Raw genomic sequence first — 12,311 nt, forward strand, 5'->3', positions numbered from 1 at the left:
ATTTTTCTAGTTCAATATAGCAAATTTGAGCTGTGTAAATGTTCCTAGTTAAAAACTAGTTGACAGGACAGGACAGTGTTCTGACTGCAGAAGAAGATCAGTATTCCAGCCAGGCCCCAGAGAAGACGGATGACTTCCTCACAGCCCAGGGTCCAAAGTCTTCATCAGCGACCTCTCAACCAGCACAAAGCTCCTGCTGATTCTGGCCTATAGCATTTTGTGTTAGTGGTTCTCCTTGTCTTGGCAGAGCAGAGCCTCACCTCTTGACTGGAAGGTATTTGGTGACTGAGAATTTCTGCCACAGTACGCACCCTTCTGTATTAGGTCTGGATCATCTACAGCTCCACCCTTCTTTGCTCTTTTCCTTTCAAGGAAGGAAGCATCCTACACAGACCTTGCTGAACAGGATACTTTAAACAGCCTTGTAAGCATTTACACACACTTCAGAAAATGCCACTTCAATCTAGTTTAGAAATGAAGGCTCAAGCTACAGACCACGGTGAGTATCTGTGTGGTTGGCTCGAGATACTCCTCTTATCACAGTCTGGTCACTTCAGCACTCCCATCTATGCAGAACCAGTAAAGTCAATAACATGAAAGCACTTCTAAATTTAATATGTGGAATTTGGCTTAGTTCCCATACATGTTAACAGATGCACATCCGCAAGACAGCACACTAGGAATTACCTCACCAGCCTGAAAACAACATTTAAACTTCACAGCAAGTGTCCTGAGGGGCAGGAAGGGGATCTGGAAAATTAAAGTTGGAATTTGTTTCTCAGTAACTCATACAAATATACAGTATTAAGAAATAGTTCTCCATTTCTAAGTTTGCTTAGGTAACTTGACAAGCTTCAGGTTCTGGAACAAATTGGCTAGTGACTTTTAATATCCTACAGCCTAAGAGGACCCTGCTGTCAACGGGGTAGAGTGTTTACTGGAGCTTTTAAAGTGAACTGTAAACCAGGGCTGCTTTCCTGATTTTGTACTGAATCAATCAAGATCTAGTATCTGAGACTACTACAGCAGAAAATACTCTGCACACAACCGATGCAAGAAAGGACTCCATTACATCTCTTCAGCACAAAATCCCTGGCTTTCGCTATACAACGGCCTCAGTCAGAACAGCAGCAGGAAAATTATTCCATATTCTTATGACGTTCAAGAGGACAGAATTCTACAAAACCCTTCACATTCACATGGGGCAAGATAACATCCAAGTCTCAATATAAGCAACTAAAAAAAGGCTGGTAGACTTTGACCACTTCAGATTATGAAGAAATTAAAAAACAAATACGCATACAAACCAAACCAACAAACCCCCCAGAAACAGATCTGTGGGGAAGAGCAGGAAGTGACAAAAGGAGAGGCCAAGCAGGAAGCAAAACAAGTGGGCCAATGGCTGCAATCTCAGGCTATCACCGAACATTATTTTAACTGAAGGCAGTTATTTAAACCCCATCCATTCAACAATAAACCCAGTATCTCAACCTATGAAGTACTCTAACCACAGTTTAAACCCACAACACGTTTACTCAGCAGAAGTCACATAACCAGCCTTTTTTTCCATCTTATTGCTGAAACTGCAATGACTACTATAAAGGGATGTTTTTACATTCTGACTTTTTTGCTGTCTGAATTACTTTCTGCAGAGAACTAAAATGAAATACAGAAAACTACACAGGTTTCAGGTAGCACTGGGCCTGAGGTATAAAGCAGGAAAACAAAAAAGTTCTCTATAATAAGTATATGTAGATTCTGAACTTGACTTAAGTTCATAAAAATAGGATTACCAGTACCACTATTATTAGATCTGGGAGAATGCTCATGTGGTAAGTGTCTAACACGAACACAAAGGATATTTTCTGTATCAGCAGGTCCCATCTCTATCAGCTCTATCCCTGGTATGCAGTAGTAGTTGAAAGAGTTATCTGAACAGAACTGCAATCTTAGCCCCCCGCCGCTCCCCACCCCACCAATATTTAAGCCACTCTAAAAAGTGTGAATGCAACAAATTAACTTTAGACACCAATTTTCACAAATTTACATACTAAAGACTAAAGGCAATTTAGAGGTAAGACCAAAAACCTGCACAGTGTTTTATGGACAGTTCAGCAGATGGCATCCTTGTCACACTTGCAATGCCCATCTGCCTCTGGAAATCAGTTCTCTGTCCACTGGCACCTAAGGGTTTTCAGCGCTCGCTCTAGCACAGAGTTCAGTGGTTAAGTCCTCTTTTTCGATGGCATCAACCAAGTATTCTTGACATACCCCACAAAATAAACAGAGACTTCATTAAACCTTCACAGGTACTCCCTACAGCTTCAGTTACCTGCAGAGATGCACGGTCTCTTAACAGGATGTTTACTACTATTTCCATGTGCTGGTCGACAGCAGCATTTCAGGGTCAGAAGTCACCTCTGCTTATTTGTATGCCAATTTGGTTTGCAAAGCACTTCAAGACTATGAGATCAAAGGTAATATTTCAGTAATAGTTACAATTTTGAAATCTTTACACACATGAATAGTGATTTGAGAACCAAGTGTGAAACTGAGACACTAATGAGGCTAACTTAAAAACTGCTAAAAAAATCCATTTTACAGAAATAAATGTCTCGCTGAACTGCAACCAACACTTACGGTGTGCACTTACCCTCCGTTATTTTCCACTATTCTTTATTGTCCTGCTCCATTTTAAATTTGTACAATGGTGGCATTTCTCAAACGGCCTTTTTCTCTTTCAACTATTGATTTATTGTAGCTACCTGCTGAGTTTGTTTCACTTTGAGCAGGATGCAGGTAATTAAAGCATCTAGAAACTAAAGCGTATGTGGACTTTGCTACTTTCACTATAGCAATGCTTACTTACAGACCGACATATCGAACGGCCCCACCACAGCAAACTAAGAGCAAACAGCCACAGGCAACACCAGAAGAATGAGTGGCAAACGCTGAACAATTGGCTACAACTCTAAAAACCATGGAAAAGTAAAAGGAAGAAAAAACACAGCAGACCATTTAAAGAAATAAGCAGTTACATTCTGGTTTCTTTATCTTTAAACAACAAAAACAGGGAAAAAAAGTCTAATGCAATTTCCCTCTCCTTGTCTCCCTGGCTGCACACTCCAAAGTAATCAACACGATCTTGCTCTTGCTGATGGCACATGCAGCAAGGTGATGTGATTTTTGTGGGAAAGAATTCATTAGCTGCTCAAAACCTACAACAGGAGGTCAGTGAATCAGATGAGAAATGTATCTTCCATTGTCACACTAAAAGGTTGTAAAGAGAAGAGTAAAATAAAAGTATTTATGGCGTGAACTGAGGAAAGGCAGCCTTCTACTACTGGCATGGAAACAAACAAAAAAGCTCCCACAAGAATCTCTGAAACTCGTGTATTTGTGGTGTATTTGTTAATACACAGACAACTTACATTAAACATACTCAAGACTAATTTGAAACAGTTACTTCACAATATGACTGAAATAAACAGCCAAGCAAACGTGTAATTCAGGTCGAGAAATAGTTCTCAGAACTCCGGGATTACAGCACACACCACTGCATCTGAATGCGTGTCAGTAGGACCATGTGAATGGCTCTATGTGCTTCATATATATATATAAACACAGCACATATCAATCCCTGATTAATTGGGTCAGCACACTCAGAAAAGCAAAACCAACACAGAAAGGCCTTTGGGAATATACTTCAGCTGTGTAAAGGCACATAATTTCTCAAGCTTTGAGCAGATAGTTGAATCTGAGTATCTTACTTCACAAATTTTTTTTTAAACTCTAATAGTTTTATTAAAACAAAAATACTCTCATCTGCCATGTACCGTCTTGCAATGATAGGACTGAAAAATTTCACTTAAATGATTGCTTTCTCATACTTACTATTGTTTGGAAAAACTCTCCAAATCATCAGTTGTTTCTTTACCACCATGGAGCTTCGCTAGCCTTTAAAGGAAAAAAACCCCAGAAATGGGGAAAAATGTGTTGTATAGAGTAAGACATCAAACAACTTTAACAGTAGAAGAGAAATGAAAGCATGTGCACTGTTAGCAGATAATTTTAACAGTTTTTATTTCTCCAATTTAGTCGCTCTCCTTAAACGAGGCCATAGCAATCAAGGAATGACACACACCTCCTTGCAAAGCAATTTTAAAATGTACTCCACCAACAGAGGTCTATCAGGGAACATTTTGTGGCAGGAGAGAATTGTCCACAGTAGATCTCACTTTGATATGCAATTAGGGGACAGCTGAAGGACTTCCCTAACAGCTTCCACATCCCAGAACATAGACTGTATAACTAGCACAAACTGAAGGTGAAGATCACCTCTGAAAATTGGAAGTTTACCTAAACCACATCTTCAAAACTTTACTTAAAAGGATAACTTTCCAAAGTCAAGGGAGAACTGAATTATGATGATGTACTGAAACAACTGAATATTTTGAAAAAGTACTTTGAAAAGGTACCTTCTCAGACTGCTCACTGGAACAAAAGCTGAAATCTAAAATCATGGATGAAAGACACCACAGTAAAATGAATTACATGGAAATATCCAACATGTCAGAAAAGCCAAAATCCACCATTCTGGATGCATGGCTTTCTGCACACACTTCCATGAACTCTCAGCAAGCCAGTTACATTTCAAAGTGTCCATATTTGTGCTTCCCCATAACTAGTTACAAGAAAAGTCAGAGAAATTGTTTGCAGGTCTCTTCAGCGAGGATTTTTCTGACTTCAAAGATTTGCAGCAGGTTTATTAAATCTCCTTGATTCCATGCCATTAGGTATAGATTTAGTCCATGCTATTTAGTATGTTGTACTGTAATGAATAGCAGGTGGTCAAACCGCTATTCAGCCTGTCTGCTATTTCCACTTCCTAAAGGGTCCACTGAAATAGGTAATTTCCAGGCAGCTTTCAAAAGCTAAAGGATAAGGATTACCTTATTATTTACTATGCAATGTCTGAGCACCTCTAACTGAACTACCTTCCTCATTACGTTTGTGTCGACATGTACAAAGGCAAAACTAAACACCTCAAGCAGATGCTACCAGCCTTTTTTCTCCCCAGCTCTTTTTGCAGTTTGCATTTTTTTCTGTTTGAAGGAGCCCTATTAGTTTGTGTATCTTAAAATGCATATGGGATTAATTACTGCTATTTCATAGACATACTTCTTACAGGAACGTACTCCAGGTAGTCCTTACAGGCCCCCAATTTGCTGCCCAGTAACGTGGAGACACTCTTCTCTTTATTTATAATGTAATTAAATGAAATTCAGATTTAAATCTCTCAGCTGCAAAGCTATAAAACCTAACCTGAATGTGTCCCTGGCTATTAGTTAACATATGAAATTCCAAACCAAAGAAAAACTTGGAAACTTTAAGATATAACTGATGACTCATGCTTAATGAGAAAACCAGATAACTTACAGACATAGAAATGTCTCAAAAAAAAAAAGCCAGAAATAACTCTTACACATTTTAAATAGAAAATACTATCTTAAAAACCTTTTAATGATTTACTTTGCTAATGTAGCATTAACTGTTAATTTGCGGTAATACTTTAATGCTTATAGTAGCTTTTCCTTTGTGAAAAATCTTCCTCTGAAATTACTCCAAAAAATAATCTATACTGTCAGTGTTACAAAAGGAGTTTTCTTCACAAATTTATTTTAGAGCACAAATGAGCAACTCAACCTTATTTCTTTGCAGATCCGGATAGCAAGAGGCCTTTGCGAATTGCCCTTTTTATTGTGCTGTACTATATACATTGAACTGTGCTACGACAAGGGGCAACATCCTTTTCATCACAACAAACAACTGTTACTATTCCACATCAACCCCCCAAAACCCAAAACTTATTACCACCTTAGAGACATGTCATTAGCTGTAATTGAAAAAAAAAAAACAAAACAAAAAACCCCAACCTTGTTTACAGTCATTGCAATGATCACTGGCACTGTCTTAATTTGTAGTAAAAATCATAATTTCCTTTACATTTTTATCAGACAGGATTATTAAAACCTATGTAACGAGTGTGTTTCACAGTAATATTTTCATGTTCAACATCTGACAGGATTCTCTGTTTGCTCCTCTGCAGATTAACAGTTTGCCAGTAGTTAGTGGGGATGTGTCTGTGTTTGACCTGCCTGAGACAACTGTTTCCAAAGAAAACCAGAACACAGGAAATAGACCACTGGCAAAAGTACTAAGACCACCTAAACAGATTAAAAAAAAAAGTCTCTTAAACCATTGTTATTTTACCTACTACTGTCGCTATGTTGTTCCCCTTTGTACTTTGTGCAAAAAACCCCCCCAAAAAAACCTCCTAACCAAACAACCAGCCACAATTATTTTCTCCTCTTCACTCTGGCTTTTAATGCAAGTACTCTTCAGATTAACAGACGCTCAAATTCTTCCAAGCACTGCGATCCTACCAAAATGCATACAGACCAGAAAAGGAAAACCTAACAAACCCAAAGGACATGCAACAATTTTTGATATGAGGCCAAATCTGAAGTCATAGCTGAAATGTGAAGTGATTGAAAACTGAAGTGAAAAGACATTTCAGTCTGGAAACATTTTAGTTTTACTTGGGATCCCAGGACAATGCTGAATTTAACGATTCTGCATAGGTGACACGAATTTTGTCCATCATCTGTAAATACCAACAGTAGAAGCTACTCCAGACATACATTCCAGCTTCCCTCCAAGTACCAACTACTACCAAGTCTCAAAAACACAAGCAAACAAAAAAGTCACTAAAATATATGGACACCCAAAAGCAAAAATCTCATTGACACCATAAATAATTAAATAGGAACCCCAAGAACTGATTAACAAATTAAGTCAGAACTTTCAAGAAGTTATTTTTGTACTATCCATTAGTGGTCCCATATTTAAAGGCAAACAGGAGCATTCAGTAGGACAGAACTCAAGTGCTAGAGCACGCACTTTCAACCGCCAAAGACAATTTTAGTACTGTCTAGCAGATTTTAATCGTACGTAATTTTTTCTGAAAGATTACACAGTCACTCTTCTCCCTCCAGTAAGATGCAACCAAAAAAGCCCTTCTCTTCCTCCACTGGGCAAGAAATTAGCCACTGTTTTCAACCCTTGCAATATACGGTCTAAAATACAAGACCTTGGGTTTTCTAGAGGTTTAACAATGGAATCGGGAGATCATTTGTGAAGTGTACAGCTCAAGAGCTGCAAAAGAAGACATCAACATCCAAGTTTTATGAACTGAGTTGGCGTTTTGAAGGGTTATTAATCATCCCTACCCAGGGCCAACTGAGCTAATGACTCAGGTCCTCTCAGTTAGGCTCTATGGACAGGGAATGAATACTAATGCCTGCTTTGAAACAGATCAGCAGATTAGCATTTGAATACTACCTCTTCTAAGCTCCATCCCTGTGGAACACTTCAGGGAGAAACAGAAAAAAGACAAAACCTCTTCCTCACAAAAGGAGGAAAAATTTGTGAAAGCTGTTACACACCTGGCCCATGCATCTGCTTTGCAAAATCAAACAACAACAAAAAACCCCCAAGCCAAAACAAAACATAAAACCCTATAAACCAGAAATAAAACCATGTCTGTTAAAAGCACTGCTGCTTGCCTTCTTTATTATTTTTTAAACCATCTGAACAACAGGTTTTATCTATCTATCCAAGTAGATAACTCTGAATTATTTGGCTGGAACTGTGTTTTGCACAACTGAATTGGATCAATTTCCCACCAAAAAAAAAAGCCAGTGAAAGTGTAAATGAATTAACAGTACACAAAGGATAAAGGAAACTCACAGAGGAAAGAGTATTTTCTGTAAAGCAATATCCAGTGTTCCTGGACACAGCACAATAATATCAGTCTTAGAGGGGAAAACCAATTATTTCCTTTTGCAAATTGTGTGCGCGAGTAATGCATTTATATTTATAGCAAAATTAAAAGCAGGTGGAAGGAAGAATTTGTTTCTCAGATCCTGATTTCCTCTACTTTCAAAGGTGAAAACTAAAGATATTTTGAAGCAGAAATACACAACAGTTTGAAAGATCTTGAAAGGAGGAAAAAAAAAACAAACCAAAGATAAAGAACAGTGTGAAACATGAAAAAAGTATAGATCACTGAAATCAAGAACATTAAATATTTTAAAAAGTTTCACTATCCAGCAAAAGTTAAACTAGGACACTCAATAGTTTGAACTTGTGGCAGCAGGTGTGCCCCTGTAGCTGCTAGTCCTGCTGTGATTGTTGGTACAAGACCTACAATGGAGCGGAGCTGCCTGCTGTCTTGGTGGGCGGTCGTACAGAGGACATTAGTGCTACCAGTCAAATTAAAAAAGAGTTATTTCCACAGTCACACATCAGCGGAGGAAAAATACCATGCTGCAACAAAAAGGGCATAAAAAGCCCTAATCCATGGTTCTATTAGGAGGACAAATAACTCCCCAAACCAGGAGAAATACATTAAGATAACTTTAAATTGGAAAAATAAAGCTGAGAAAAATATGGGTATGAAGAAATGCTGCAAAACCCCCCCAATGACCTGCATTACACTGGCTGTCTCCTTAGAAAAACAGTGTTTGAACACAAAAAGAGCTGATTCTACAAGCACCACTCTAACACCTTGCAGATTTGTTCCTACTGTTGTCACCATGTATTCACTGCAAAATGCAATGAGAAGGATTAATTTTAAAGTGAATACACTGCTCATTACATCTCCTTGTACTTAATTCTTCTGACTGATTTTTATCTTCTTCATGGAAAGACATGAGGTGCAGACCAGCACACCAGCAGGCAGATTTGGTACCTGGCAAGACTGCTAAGTTGTGAAAAAACACAACACTAAGAGCATATATTTGAAGCTATGATCACTTACACAATTATCTCGAAGGAGAGGCACAACCTGCAAACTAAAATCTGACAAAGCTGCTTTCTCATCTAATGAAATGTAATTGTATCATTACTTTTTTTTTTTTTTTTTTGAGTCTTTTTACGGGCATTGGGGGTAACAGCATCGATCACCTATATCACACTACATGTTTTACAATAAACTGTCTGGAAACACCCGTGATATGGAAAATGCATCTGGTTTCTTCCAGTCAGACACTAGAAGAATCAAACACCACTAGATGAAAATAATTATTCTGACTTCTTTAACACAGGAGTCCCTAAATGAGACTACTTACTTCTCATGTCTACAGTAACCTAGCAAGAAGACTCAGCACACTTGCTGGAGAAGTCATGAGGAAATGTATAATTTGTGTTCACTTTCATACATACATTGCAACACAACTTAAAGCATGACACATTAGGTTCGCCCATTCTATGCCAAGGTGCAGAAACATACCAAATAAAACCATGTCCAACCAACAGTTACAGAACAAATACAAAACAGCCATCAGTGTAAAGTAATGAAAAATTCAAATATCAACTTCAATAAATAAGACTTTACTGTAGAATTCCCTCATCAGGGAGATTATTCTGGGAACTTAAAATCAAACGCAATTTCCTTCACAGCATGAGATTGTTACAATCTTGCCACACTTCACTGAAATTTTGGAAAAGATAATCACAAACGTATGTCCAAGCGGCAATACTTTTGGTAACACTTACCAGGAGCAAGGATAAAATCAGTTTAGTTTCGTCTTGATAGAAGCTTCCCTCTCTCACTACGTGTCTTGTATTCACCAGCACTTAGTTCTTGCGTCATGTACTTGCCATTAAAAACAAAGTTAATTCACCACTAACAGATATCTCCAAACTAAATCTTCAAGGAAAAGAAGTCCACCGGCATCATTGATAGCCTTAGGAAGCACCCGGCATGTTCATAAACAGATTTAACCCAGATCTAGTATTTTCCTCTTCCTCCAGAAGAGTTTTTTTTTTTTTGCTTATTCTGATTTTATTATGAATGTTTAAAGAAGCTCCCTGATGTACACAGTACTCAGATTCCCAAATCATTTGTGATTTTATGACAGACTGGAATTACTTTGTCTAAATAGGCTGGAGTTCCCCCACTGCCGCCTGCTCATTTATACGAGCTCAGAATCACAGAATTAAAACAGACCTCTCAAGGTCATCTAGTCAACCCCCTGCTCAAAGCTGGGCAAACATGAACATTCAGTGAGGTTGCTTAATGGCAAAACAGGAAAACTAATTGCATAACTTCACTCTCCCATAGTAATCCTCCCCCTCTCCTCTCTTTGGATTTCCCAGTTGTGACCTGTCACATTTGCCCCGGTTTGGTTCTGTACACATCTAACTAGCTCTACCTTCTCTACAACCTTGAAAGTTTTAGGGAGTGGAAAGCTGCAGCGAGATCCCTCCCTGGCCTTGTCTTCTCTTTTACCTGTCTAAACACCCCCGGCTTTCTCAGTCCCTCCTCTGGTCGTATACTACAGCTTCTGAAATACCTTAGGTGACTCGTGTTAGACTCTGAAGTTTAACAGTATGCACCTTACACAAAGAGGCTGAAAACAGGTTTCCCGATGCAGTCCCATATGCCCAGCGGAGCAGAGTAATCACTCCTGCTGATCTGCAGGCTATGCTCCTGCTAATGGAGCTCAACATGCAGTTTGCCTTCATTGCTGCAAGGGTGGTCCTCTGACCCCTGTCCAGTGCATCTTTCCCACAAGGCTGCTCCCGACTCAGCCAGCCAGCGTCCAGCCCGTTATTAGTAATAACCCCAGCGGATTATGCCGAGGTGCAGGACTTTACATATGTCTTGGTTGAACATCAGGAAGTACCTGTCACCCCAGTCCATCTACAGTCAGCTTAATAAAAGTCCAAATTCTCTTCCTGCATATCAATTACTCCCCTCCAATTTGGTATCACTTGCAAACCTGAGGAAAGCACAGTACATCCTGGTGTCTTGGTCATAGACAAGGGCATGAACTGGGACTGGCTCCAAGACCAGCCTCTGCACCACGCCACCAGCAGCAGCCCAGACTCCAAACCACTGAGGAGACAGAATCACACCTTGAGCCCTGTGGTCCTTCAAGCTCTTCCCCCCACCTCGCAGTCCACCTCTCCAATCCGAACTGCCCTATCTGCCTGAAAGGACGGAAAGGCAGAGCATTAAAATTTGTGCTACGCTTCTACTCAGTGATAATGAAGTGAGATCAGCTTTACTTGAGGATTTATAAATTCCATTACAAGCATCAATACACCGATTTTCTTCTGTAATGCAAAACACTGAGCTATCCATCTTCTGCCTTTTGATGTCACTTTTATACAATGCATAATTTTTACCCACACCAATATTCTACTCTAACATTACTTAATTACTCAAGGTTCAGGGCCTAACATTTAAAATCAGAACAATTATATAATGCCAAAATAGAGTCCAAGAGCCTAGCACTGAACAGATTTGCAAATTAAATTTGATTTGCAAATTTCGATTTAAGTAATGTTTACATAAGCTTATAGTGAAAGCGTGAATGGCTAAAACCACATAGAAATTATATACCTCTTACTCAGAAATAATTCTATTCAACTTAACTGCCCTCTGACTCAGTGTCCGCATTTTCTTCTGATCAAGTTATATATTCCTAACATTCACGCAACGGTTATTTTTAGTGTGCAGACTACTCTGTAGAAACTGCAAGCCCTTTAAAGTGAGGGGATTAAGTAAAAGAAGAAAAAAAAAAAAACAATATTTCTACCAAGTTACTCATTCCTCCACTCCTTCCTATTCAAATTTAAATTCCTATCAAGAAACAGAAGAACCTCCAAACACCAGGACTAATAACTGGAATTTCAACATATAACTAACCACTTCCTGGTTTTCTTGTATGAAATTTATTATTATGCAAGTTACATGCAGTTTCGTAGTTGTATTTGAGTTTAAAAATAAAATTGGCTTGCTTATAACTTTTTGGAGTTTCTTTCTCATTCTCTGCTTTACATGTCTCTAAACCAGATATTGCCCATCCTGAAAGGAAAGCTCCTATGTCTGCTCTGATATTGTATGTATAGCAGAGTATTTGTTTGATTCCCCTTTTCTCTAACACACTGTATTAATATATTCTATTATTCTAAGCCTCATTGCCTGCAAATTTGCTGTTAATAGCTTCTTCCCACTGCACAAAACCACCATGTCTGCTGCCTGGTCTATAAAGGCTATCCTGTAATTACCCTGTTAAAGTCATCCATAAATACTCATTGATAAACCAGTTAAATGGTGCAGCAAAGAAGAAAATTTATCTACTGTCCTTACTGTAAATTGCTTAGTTTAAACATATCAATGTGTTTCTCAAGGGCTTGAAACTACTTTGGAATTTGGAATGGCCTTGAACTTGAAC

General features: G+C 38.7%; 1 protein-coding gene across 1 annotated transcript in view; it reads right to left on the reverse strand.

Moving 5' to 3' along the window:
• STXBP6 (syntaxin binding protein 6 (amisyn)) overlaps window positions 1–12,311 on the reverse strand; it is a 78,591-nt gene that overhangs the window by 37,069 nt on the left and 29,211 nt on the right. The window lies entirely within an intron of this gene.

This window comes from Buceros rhinoceros, unplaced genomic scaffold, assembly GCF_000710305.1.
Source record: "Buceros rhinoceros silvestris isolate BGI_N320 unplaced genomic scaffold, ASM71030v1 scaffold2624, whole genome shotgun sequence".
NCBI classification, from domain to species: Eukaryota; Metazoa; Chordata; class Aves; order Bucerotiformes; family Bucerotidae; genus Buceros; species Buceros rhinoceros.